The 12,400-nt window shown below is 44.3% G+C and overlaps 1 long non-coding RNA gene across 1 annotated transcript in view; it reads left to right on the top strand.

Annotated features, from left to right (window-relative positions):
- Nucleotides 1-8,465, top strand: part of LOC116564572 — a 20,148-nt gene extending 11,683 nt beyond the window's left edge. Inside the window, exon 3 of the long non-coding RNA XR_004274980.1 lies at nucleotides 8,453-8,465. This is a non-coding gene — a long non-coding RNA (uncharacterized LOC116564572). The remainder of the gene's footprint in view (nucleotides 1-8,452) is intronic.
- Nucleotides 8,466-12,400: the final 3,935 nt, after the last annotated feature.

Below are 12,400 nucleotides of genomic sequence, written 5' to 3'. Positions count from 1 at the left end.
GCGGTGAGCCGAGATCGCGCCATTGCACTCCAGCCTGGGTAACAAGAGCGAAACTCCGTCTCAAAAAAAAAAAAAAAAAAAAATTGGAGAAAAATTAAATTTAAAAAAATTGGAGACGCTCTCCAAGCCCCATCATGTAGGGATTTTTATAGCAGTTTCAGAAAGTAAACATGATTGATTAAATCATTGGCCATTGGTGATTGAACTCAATCTCCAGCCCCTCTCCTGCTCTCAGAGGTGAAAGAGCAAGGCTGGACGTTCTATCTCTCTCAACACATGGTTGGTTTTTCTTGTGTCCAGGGCCCATCCTAAAGCTAGCTAGGCCTCCTCTCCCCAACAAGAGTCATCTCTTTAGCAAAGAGTAATTTCCAAGGGTGTTAGGAGGTCGATGCTGGGAACACCAAGATTAAACATGCATCTTGTATTACACCACAGACACCAATCACCCTCTAGACCTAAGATGGCTTCAGGCTGGGGCTGCGGTCACCTTTTTGCCCAGCTTCTCTCCTGCCCTATTCTACTTTACTTGTATCCTAAAACGTTTCACCCAAGAGCCCTTCTTCAAGATAGCACCTATAAAGCCAGACACACTGACTTATGCCTATAATCCTAGCACTTTGGGAGGCCAAGGTAAGAGGATGGCTTGAGCCCAGGAGTTCAAGAGCAGCCTGGGTAACATAGTGAGGCCCCGTCTCTACAAAAAGTAAAAACAATAACCAGGTGTGGTGGCACATGCCTCTAGTCTCAGCTTCTCAGGAGGCTCATGAAAAAAACGGGGGCTCGGAGATGTTCAGTAACTTGCCCAAGCATAGCAGTTCTAAGTGGCAAAGCTGGGCTTTGAACCCAGGTAGTCTGGCTCCAGAGCTAGGTTATAGTATTAACCATAATGGCAACCATTAACATTTATTGAGCCTTAACCATATGCCAGAAGTGATTCTTATTTCTTTATGTGTATAAATGTCATCAATCCTCATGAAAATGCCATCAGATATTTATCATCTTCATTTTACTGAAGCACAGAGAGTCCAAGTAACTTGCCCAGTAACCCAACTGGTGAATCAGGGAACGAATTTCCAATCTGTGTGGAGTGCCTTCAGAGGCCAACTCCTAACTCCAGCTCTTCTGGTCTTGCTGACAGGTGCTATGAGCTTAGCTTTTGCTTTGTGGAACGGGTCCATACCACATTGAGACTTTGAAAGTATTCTGTCTCCCCTGGGAAAATTCCATCCAGGGAGCTATAGAACAAGCGCTCCCAGAGATCTCATCTGCAGTACACATCTGTTCTGATCTTTTTGTTGGCTTGCCCAGCATCTTCCTCCTCATTTTGGTAAGAGCACCCTATTTTCCTGTTGGGGAATATATTTATTTTCTATTGTTGTCACAAAAAATGACTATAAACTTAGTGGCTTAAAACAACACAAATGTATTATCTTATAGTTCTGGAGATAGATCTCTCTGGGCTAAAATCAAAGTGTTGACTGAGCTGTGTTCCTTCTGAGGGCCATAGGGAGACTCTCTCCTTGCGTTTTTCAGCTGCTAAAGGCTGCCTATGTTCCTTGGCTGCTGGTCCCTTCCTTCAACCTCAAAGCCAGCAACCACAGGCCAGATCCCTCTTATGCTGCCTTCTCTTTGGTGGTTCTTCTTCCACTTCCTTCTTCTCCTCTTAAAGATCCTTGGGATTGCATTGCACCTACCTGGAAAACCCAGGGTAATCTCCCTATGTTACAGTCAACTGATTGGCAACCTTAATTCCCCTTTGCTATTTAACATGTTCATAGATTCTGGTGATTCCCATATAGGGCTCTTTGGGGTGGTTTGAGGGCATTATTCTGCCTACCACTGGGAACCTTCTCTTTCTACTCTCAGACCATATATTCTGAATCAGTTCAACCCAACAGCCCTGGCTCCCTCCAAGGATAGGCTTGGACCTCGGACTGGGATTCTTGGGAAAGAGATGCCTCCCATCTGATGAGCCAGTCTGATCACAGCCCATCTGTTTAGCAGATGGGTCAGGAACAGGGCCTCTCTCTGATTGATCAGAACTCTTTCTGGACCAGCTATTAAGTCTTGTGAATATCCTTCCTCTCCACTGTGCACCAGGAGCTGATGTGTCCACCTTTGCCCAAGCATAGAACAGGCTTTCCTAAAAACGAGGCCTCTTCCTCCTGCTGCTCCTTTAGGGAGATTCTATGGGATACTTGCAATCTCTAAAAAACAAACAATGACAACTAGAATAAGATCTATTTAATGATGTCCAAAAAAAATCTCTCTTGGTAAGTTTGGGATCTGCAAGGAAATTAGAATCTGGCTAGGAGTTTACATCATCTGTAATAAGGAAAAAATATCCTTTTTCTACTTTTCTTAAATATATTCTCTTTGAAATCTGTATGCAGCTCTCAATAAATTAAGCCTCCTTGAAGGCATATTACAGCAATGTCAAAGAGAGCTGCTCATATGTAATGACCTTGAGGGAGAATGACAAACGTCCGGATTATACCATGTTCTAATATATTCATGCTATAGGAATGACCTCACGCACCACATAGTCACCAAGAAGCCTGGCTGAAGGGCATTCAGAGAAGTCTAGAAAGGCAAGGGCATTCAGTCTTATTGGCATTAGCCATAAACCTGATTCCCCTTTTGCAAACCCTTCCTTGAAGGATTTTGTATCTCACAGTCCTGTGGGCCTAGTTTAAGATTGGGAATGATAGCTACATCCTGGGAGAAAGACCCTGGGCTATGTAAACAAGTGGGTCATTGGCTCAGTTTCCTCAGACACATCATGCTAGGTAAGGACTGTGAAGTTTGGACTGCTGGAAGCTGGGAGCATCATCCAATTGACCATCAAACTTGAGGTGTAGGTGAAGGCAAGAGCAAAGAAACAGGTATTTGAGTTGATCATCAATGAGCAGACAGAAGGAGAAGTGGTCTGAAGTCGAGTTCAGGACAGAGATAAAAGTACCTTGAATTTCCCCAGGACCTTCCCTTATTTTTTATTTTTGAGATAGGGTCTCACTCTTGCTCAGGCTGGAGTGCAGTGATACAACCTTGGCTCGCTGCAACCTCTGCTTCCCAGACTTAAGTGATTCTCCAGCCTCAGCCTCCTGGGTAGCTGGGACCACAGGTGCAAGCCACCAGGCCGGGTTAATTTTTGTATTTTTTGTAGAGACAGGGTTTTGACATGTTGCCCAGGCTGATCTCAAATTCCTGGCCTCAAGTAATCTGCCCACCTTGGCCTCCCAAAGTGCTGGGATTACAGGCGGAAGCCACCGGCCCTTGCTTTTTTGATGGCAATGTAGCAAGGCACGATGATTAAGTGTGCAGCTCCAGATCCATCCCACCTGGGTTAGCATCCTGGCTTCACTGCTTCCAAGCTGTGTGACCTTAGCTGAGTTACTTACATCTCTCTGATTTTTTGCTCCCACAGCTGAAAATGACAATGGTATTAGCAACTGCATTCATAGTGTTACTGGAGGATTGCTTGAATTAAAGCCTGCAAAGTGCTTAGCACTGAATTTGTTTATGGCTTATTAACTTGATTTGAGCATCAGGCTAAACAATCTTTTGGCAGGATTGTATACCAATATTCGGCATTAATTTTGATTCTTTTTCTAATCTCTTTTGTCCTTTTTCAGCATCCTCAAAGTTTAAAAAAACATAGTAGATATTCATTTACTAGGACCCTCCTGAAGGATACCTTCTTAGGTTTCTGTTATGTAAATAATGACTGTGTAACAAATGACTCCAAAACCTTGTTGGCCTACCAAAAGCATTTCTTTTTCATCCTTATATGTAGGTTTGCAGGTTAGCTAGGGTAGCTGATTGGGATCAAGTCTACCCCATATTTCTGTCATTTGCTTGAGCCAACAGCTACCCAGGACAGTTCTCATGGTAAAGAACAGAGCCTGAGAAGCAAAGCCAAACCACATGAGCACATATAAAGCCTCTGATCTTGCCCACTAACATTCCATTGGCCAAAGCAAACCTCATGACCCAGCCCGACATGAGGAAGTGGGGAAATAGACTTCAGTCTCTCCAGTAGGAGGCACTGTAGAGCAACATGGCAAAGAAAGGATACATTCCAAAGAGTTAGAGAAGATTTGGGATAATCCAATCCTATCACAGACAAGCTTCATTTTTAAAGTTGCCTTCTTTTTCATGGAAAAGGAGAAAATAACTACATAAAAAGGTCATGGCTGGCCGGGCGTGGTGGCTGATGCCTGTAATCCCAGCACTTTGGGAGGCAGAGGCAGATGGATCACCTAAGGTCAGGAGTTCCAGACCAGCCTGACCAATATGGAGAAAGCTTGTCTCCACTAAAAATACAAAAAAAAATAAAAATATAAATAGCTGGGCATCATGGTGGGCACCTATAGTTCCAGGTTGAGGCAGGAGAATCACTTGAACCCGGGAGGTAGAGGTTGCAATGAGCCAAAATCACACCACTGCACTCTAGCCTGGGTGATGGTGAGATTCTGTCTCAAAATAAAATAAAATAGTCATTTCAAGGATTTCTGAAAAAAAAATTTAAAGCCATTTCAGAAAATTACCAGGATTGATAAAATTTTGTCCCATTCCTCACCTGCTGGGCTGGCTTCATGGGTGTGACTTGCGCAGGAGCACAGGGCTCCTCACTCATCAGAGCCGCATGCTTGGCTGAATACTCTGCTAATGCTGTCTCACAGTTATTAATGTTTGAACAAGAAGCTCTGCATTTTTATTTTGCACTGGCCCCAACAAATTATGCAGCCAGTGTTGCCTACACACGCTATATTTAGGGACCCAGATGGTGAGAATTAATGCTCAGACTGGTGACCCTGAATCTGTAGATTTCTGAGTGATCCAGGATTCAATTATAATTTTTTTTCATTCGTTCAACATGTTTATTGAGTGCCGTTCTAGGTATCAGGGATAAAACATTGAATCAACCAGCCCTGTCTTCATAGAATTTACATCGTGCCACACTTCCTATATCTGCCCACCCAACAAATGATATTCATGTATCAGCTATTAATAGGACATCAGCTACAGACATGCATACCAGCGTGTGTCACAGATATTGTATGTCAGGGATCACATGCAAATCCCAGCAGCCAGCAGGAACTCCAAGCATCCCAATCTCTTTCTCTCAAGAAAGCTAATCAGAGTGCGAGTAAAAGTGACATTACGGAGCTACATCTTAAACCCATTCTGATTTGTAAAAATAAAAAATCATTCACAAACTTTGCTCCTTTGGATTTTATTCTAGCCTCTACAGTGGCAAAAAGACAGATGCATTTCAGACAGGTTTTCAACCATAAAGACTGAAATCAAAGATCAAACTGAGTCACTGGTTAACATTTCCCAGGGCCTCTGCAAATACTGTGAGAAATACCACTTTGTGACAGCTTCAGCCAAGCAGCAGGCTCATCCTTCAAGAGCTCCACTTAACACTGTGTTGCTCAGAGGAGTGGAAAGATGTCAAAATTGCTAATCTGCTTGAAAAACCCAAAGAGATGGATTTCATACTCAAACAGCAGGGATCCTGCCCTGGAAAGGAAACAGTCCTTTTTCTCATTTGATTCCTTTATAGAAATCTGTGCCCTTAATCCCCTTGCCCCCAACTCAAAGCAGGCTCTTTGCTTCCAGCAAACACAGCTGAAGTAAATATGTTAACAACACACACATTTGCCTCCCTGAGACAGATAATACCATAGTTCTGCTCCATAAAACCCTGTTGCTCTAGGCTCCTAAGGCCCTAGTTCTCAAACTTTAGCCTGCCTCCAAATCACCTGGAGTGCTTGTTAAAATACAGATGGCAGAACTCTACCTTAGAGTTTCTGACTCAGTAGGTTTAGGGTCCCCAAAATGTGCTTTTCTAGCAAATCCCAGGTAGTGGCTGCTGATAGTCTTTGAGAACTACTGCTCTAGGGCTTTGCGTTGGGTCCTGAAGCGTTGCATGAACAACTCTGTCCTCAATGCAGAGAATGTCACCAAACAAACTTTAATTCTCTTTGGCTTCTGACCACGCTATCTCATTTTCCTCAATTCTCATTCATTCCTCAACTCCCTTTTGCTGGCCTTCTGCCCTGCACTCTATTGAAAATGTTCTCAGTGAAGTTGAATGTAACAGGTTTGCTGTCAAATTTAATGGGCAGAGGACAGCATCATTTGCATATCTGATATGATTTGGGTCTGTGTCCACACCCAAATCAAAGCAAATTTTAATACCCAGTGTTGGAAGAGGGGGGCCTGATGGGAGGTGATTGGATCATGAGGGCAGATTTCTCCCTTGCTGTTCTCATGAGTGAGTTCTCACAAGATGGTTGTTCATAAAAGTGTGTAGCACTTCCCCCTTCTCTCTTCCTCCTTCTCAGACATGCCTGCTTCCCTTTCACCTTCTGCCATGATTGTAAGTTTGCTGAGGCCTCCCCAGACATAATTCCTGTACATCCTGTGGAACTGTGAGTCAATTAAACCTTTTTTCTTTATAAATTACCTAGTCTCAGCTGGGCACAGTGGCTCACGCCTGTAATCCCAGCACTTTGGGAGGCTGCGGCAGGTGGATCTCCTGAGATCAGGGGTTCAAGACCAGCCTGGCCAACATGATGAGAATCTGCCTCTAATAAAAGTACAAAAATTAGCTGGGAATGGTGGTACACACCTGTAGTCCCAGCTACTCTGGAGGCTGAGGCCTAAGAATCTCTTGAAGCCAGGAGGCAGAGGCTTCAGTGAGCCGAGATCGTGCCACTGCACTCCAGCCTGGGTGATAGAGCAAGGCTGTCTCAAAATCTATCAATGAATCAATAACCCAGTCTCAGGTAATTATTTATAGCAGTGTGAGAACAGACTAATGCAGTATCTCACCAGACAGTTTAGCTACCAGTCTACATGGAACTCACTGTTTTCTCAGGCACGCTTCATCATGTGTTTGGGACTGACCAGCATCATGTGTTCCCAGCAGTATTGCTGTTATTTGCAGCAACTGCCACTCCCCACTAAGTGTAGTTCAGATGGGATTTCAGTCATAGCACCCTATAGCACTGGCCACAGGGATGGGCCTGTATCCAAGTACTGATCATCATATTCCCCTATCTCTTGGGTCACCATGAGTGGCCCAGGGACAGTCAATGACCTACACCAAACCGATCAGAGCCCTTCTCTATAATTTTATATGGATTTCATTATATCTAAGACTCCATTACAGTAAGAAACACTATTATTTTATACATCACTAAGAAATAATACTGCCAACTGGGAAAACAAAAAAGGAAGATGCCATCGATTGTAAGATGCTTCCCATTTCAGAAATGTTAAAATTGGGTGGATGGGGCTAAACTTTGTACAGTGAAATTCAGACTAAGATGCTGGGGGGAAAACGCTCTCTCTCCTGGAGTTCCTGTGCTGGGAAGACGCAAATGTGACCTTGCAGCACCACCACCTTATCTCCATTGCCTGGAAGAAGCAAGTCTGCAATAGGAAAGAATGAGCCCAACACACCAAGAGAAGCGAAAATTTTAAAGAGACAGAAATAAAGAAGGTAGAGTAGTCTGTTTCTTTGCATCAGTCCTTTATCCTTAAATTATTGGAATTCATTTTCTGTCACTTGCAACCATGGAAGTCCTGATAAATATAATCCCTTCCCCCATAAGCATCCCCAATATTCCCCAAAGTAAATGACTTCTTTACCCAGCAAATTATCCAATTCATACTTAACTCCTTCCTCTCCCTCAACCCTTCTACACTGAACCAATGAGGAAATGTGGGTTTTTTTCAACTTCCTAAATATTTTTCTAATTCCCCTATTTCTCTCCATCTGCACTCAATCTCTTACCCCACCCACCATCCCCCTTCACAGGCCCCTGGGACGGCCTCCTGACTGAGTCTCCTGGTTCTAGTCTTCTCCTGTCTAACTCCGGCCCCACACTGCAGTCAGAGTGATCTTTCCAAACCCAAATTAAGAATACCCCTGCCCAAAACCCTTTGAGGTCTTCTCACTGTCCTTTCACAATATGGCCCAGCCTACCTCCCCAGCTTTCTCTGCTTTTTTGAATGTTTTTCTGCTTTAGACTTTTTTTTTTTTTTTTTGAGATAGGGTCTCACTCTGTCACCCAGGATGGAGTGCAGTGGTGCAATCACAGCTCAGTGCACTCCCCACCGCCCGGTCCTAAACAATCCTCCCACTTCAGCCTCCTGAGTGGCTGGAACAACAGGTGTGCCACCACCCAGCTAATTCGTTGTATTTTTCCTAGAGACAGGGTTTCGCCATATTGCCCAGGCTTTCTTCACTTTTAACTTACTTTTTCCTGACTGGAACATTCCTCCTGATTCAAGCATGATTTATTCATGTTTGATCCCAGCTTAAATGTCACATCGTCTTTCAAGTGGTGGCATGTGGAACACCAGGTAGACTCCTCTAGTTTCACTGAACGCTTTCACGGTTTCTATGGCGTCTTCCTCATTATACTTACAGAAATCAGCTGTTTACTATAGCTTTTTATGCCTGAAGACATGATAAACTCTTGTTTACACCATAATCTTTAGAATAATAAGCCGTATCACTGAGATGTTAGTAAGGGACAAATAGTCCTGCTCTGAAGGTACTTCGTGGTCTCACTATGCTAAAATAGTAATTCTCTTCAGACTGACAGCCAGTGCCCAGGCAGGATGTGCCTCTGCCTTGTGGAAGATGTGGCAGAGAGTGGGTTCTTAGTAACTGCACCAGTTTCCAAGGGCTGCCATAACAAAGTACCACAGACTGAATGTTTTCAACAACAGAAATATACTTTGTCATAGTCCTGGAGGCTAGAAGTCTGAGATCATGTTGTTGGCAGCAATGATTTCTTCTGAATTCTCTCTCCTTGGTTTGGAGATGGCTGCCTTCTCCTGTGTCCTTATCTCCCCTTCTTATAAGGACACCAGTCACGTTGCATCAGGGCCCACTCCAGTGACCTCATTTAACCAGTTTAAAGACCCTGATATGGTTCAGCTGTGTCCCCACCCGACTCTCATCTTGAATTGGAGCTCCCATAATTCCTACCTGTTGTGGGAGGGACATGGTGGGAAGTAATTGAATCGTGGGGGCAGTTCCCCCATACTGTTCTCGTGGTAGTGAGTCTCACGAGATCTGATGGTTTTATAAGGGGAAACCCCTTTCACTTGGTTCTCATTCTCTCTTGTCTGCTGCCGTGTGAAGTGTGCCTTTCACCTTCCTCTGTGATTGTGAGGCCTCCCCAAACACATGGAACTGTGAGTCCAGTAAAACTCTTTTTCTTTATAAATTACGCAGTCTTGGGTATATCTTTATCAGCAGCATAGAAATGGACTAATACAGACCCCACCTCCAAATACAGTCACATTCTGAGGCACTGAGTGTTGAGTTAGGACTTCAAGGTATGACGTTGAGAGCAGTGGGAGAACACAATTTAGCCCATTACAGTAATGAATGAATGAACTTATGAAGAGTCCACATGCCACCACTTGAAAGACTCAGCTCTCAAGAGTCACCATCACCTCTGGGAGAAGATGGGGCCAGATGGTCATAAACCCTTATCCACTGTATTGGGTTAACTTGTGGCATAAAAAGATATGTTCATACCCTAACCCCTTTCACCTGAGAATATGACCTAATGACTTGGTTAGAGTGGGCCCTACATCCAATGGGAAATATCACTATAAAAGAAAAGACATGGCCAAGGTGGGCAAATCATGAGTTCATGAGTTCGAGACCAGCCTGACCAACATGGTGAAACCCTGTCTCTACTAAAAATATAAAAAAATTAGCTGAGCATGGTGGCACATGCCTGTAATCCCAAGTACTAGGGAGGCTGAGGCAGGAGAATTGCTGGAACCCAGGAGCGGAGGTTGCAATGAGCCAAGATCATGCTGCTGCACTCCAGCCTGGGCAACAGAGCAAGACTTCATCTCAAGAAAGAAAAGACATGACCAGGCATAGTAGCTCACACCTATAATCCCAGCACTTTGCAAGGCCGAGGCAGGAAGATTGCTTGAGCCCAGGAGTTCAAGACCAGCCTGGATAACATAGTGAGACCCCCATCGCTACTAAAAATTGAAAACTCAGCTGGGCATTGTGGTACATGCCTGTGGTCCTAGCTACTCGGGGTCTGAGGCAGGAGGATCATCTGAGGCTGCAAGGTCAAGGCTGCAATAAGCCATGATAGTGCCATTGCACTTCAGCCTGGGCAACAGAGCAAGATGTTGACTCAAAAAAGAAGAAGAAGAGACGTGAAGAGAAGGGAGAAGACACATGGAGAAGGGGCCATGCAGATGGAGGTAGAGATCAGAGGGATGCGCCTACGAGCCAAGGAATGCCAAGGATGGCAGCAGCCTCCAGAAGACAGGAGCCAGGCGTGGAACACACTCTCCCTTCATACTGCAGCGGGAGCCAGTCCTGCCGACACCCCGTGTTTGAACTTTTGGTCTCAGAACTATCAGAGAATAAATTTCTGGGATTTTGAGCCACACAGTCTCAGAACTGTCAGAGAATAAATTTCTGGGATTTTGAGCCGCCCAGTCTGTGGTAATTTGTTACAGCAGTCAAAACTAGCACATCTACTTCCGTTAAAGGGAAGGGAGATCCTGTTCGGGAGATCTGACTTTGGATAGAGAAAGTGAGACACTTCCAAGCTTTATCAGGACAGGTCTGGTTGCTTGAACAATAGTCCAGTTACCAGCCTAGCCAATCTGAAGATAGTTACCATTTTGGCATAGATCAGGGGTCCCTAACCCCCGGGCTGCGGAACAGTACCAATCCATGTCCTGTAGGAACCAGACCACAGCAGGAAGTGAGCAGCAGATGAGTGATCATTACCACCTGAGCGTGGCTTCCTATCATCTCGGTGGCAGCACTAGATTCTCAGAGGAGCGCAAACTGCACATGTGAGGGATCTAGGTTGCCCGCTCCTTATGAGAATCTAACTAATTAGATTATGTGTGATGATCTGAGGTGAAGCAGTTTCATCCCAAAACCATCCCCCACCCCAGTCTGCAGAAAAATTATCTTCCATGAAACAGGTCCCTGGTGCCAAAAAAGGTTGGGGACCACTGGCACAGATACTTAGTCCACTAAATATCCCCAGAGTAGAACTCTCTCTCATACCAGGCCTGTTTAGTTCCTTGAGGTTGCAGGCATTCTCTCTCTGGAGGATAAAGGACAGGATTTCTTTGTATAATAACAATTTCTTAAATGTTTACTTTAACTGAAGGGTTTCTTTCCCAGAAAGCTTAAAAATAATTTGCTTAGTAATTTCAGTAAACACATACCAATAGCAAATTTCCTTGCTGGCTTTTGTGATGCCAATGACATCACAGAACCTGCGTCACTGTGGGAAATCGTTCTTCTAGGTAACTGTGATGACATCACTTGCTATGAAGAAAAGGAAGAAAAAAGAAAAAAACAGGAAATTCTGCATTCAGCTGTTAACTGATAAAGGAAGGAGGAACTGGTTTTGAAAGAAAGTTCCCATAACTAAGCAGCCTTCTCCATTACTTAGCTTTGTTTACTTAATGTATTTATTTGCACAATCTCACTGGTAGTACAAGCTCCTAGTCAAAAAGGCTCTTTACTCTCAGCAAATTAGGGAACATAGGCTAGTACCCCTCACTTTGAGGGACCCCTGTTCACACAGAGGATCTAAAAACGATCTGGGCAAAGAACAAAAGGAAAAAGAAGAGAGGGAAAGGAGGAGGAGGAGGAGAAAGGAAGAAAGGGAAGGGGCAAGGGAATAAGATAAAATGAAATACAGATGACCAATAAACATTTGACCTAGGTAACCTCACTGATTGTATTAGAGAAGGTTCTCCAGAGAAACAGAACCCATAGGATGTGTGTGTGTGTGTGTCTATGTGTACTTATATATAAAGAGACATTTAGATTAGTTTAGCTGGTGGTCACCCAGGGGAGCATAAAGGCGAGATCTCAGAAAAATCTGGAAAAGGAACAAAATTGTGGAAGTAGATCAACCTGGCAAGCTGTTCACAGGTGACCTTAATACAGAACCCAATGAAAAGGCTCTTGAAGCAGTATTTGGGAAATATGGCCTCATAGTAGAGGTTCTTTTGATGAAGGATGGGGAAACCGTGTCCAGAGGCTTTGCACTAATTACTTTTGAGAGCCCTGCAGCTGCTAAGAATGCTGCCAAAGATATGACTGGAAAGTCTTTGGATGGAAAAGCAAGCAGAGCAAGCCAATGAACCATCTTTTGAAAGTGGTAGTAGGTGGAGACCACTACCTCCGGCCGGGTGCGGTGGCTCAAGCCTGTAATCCCAGCACTTTGGGAGGCCGAGGCGGGTGGATCACGAGGTCAAGAGATCGAGACCATCCTGGTCAACATGGTGAAACCCCGTTTCTACTAAAAATACAAAAAAATTAGCTGGGCATGGTGGCGCGTGCCTGTAATCC

This window comes from Sapajus apella, unplaced genomic scaffold (assembly GCF_009761245.1).
Source record: "Sapajus apella isolate SASKATOON/1434 unplaced genomic scaffold, GSC_monkey_1.0 scaffold2, whole genome shotgun sequence".
NCBI classification, from domain to species: Eukaryota; Metazoa; Chordata; class Mammalia; order Primates; family Cebidae; genus Sapajus; species Sapajus apella.
Note: the sequence above shows the minus strand (reverse complement) of the source record. Positions and strands in the feature narration are given on the sequence as shown.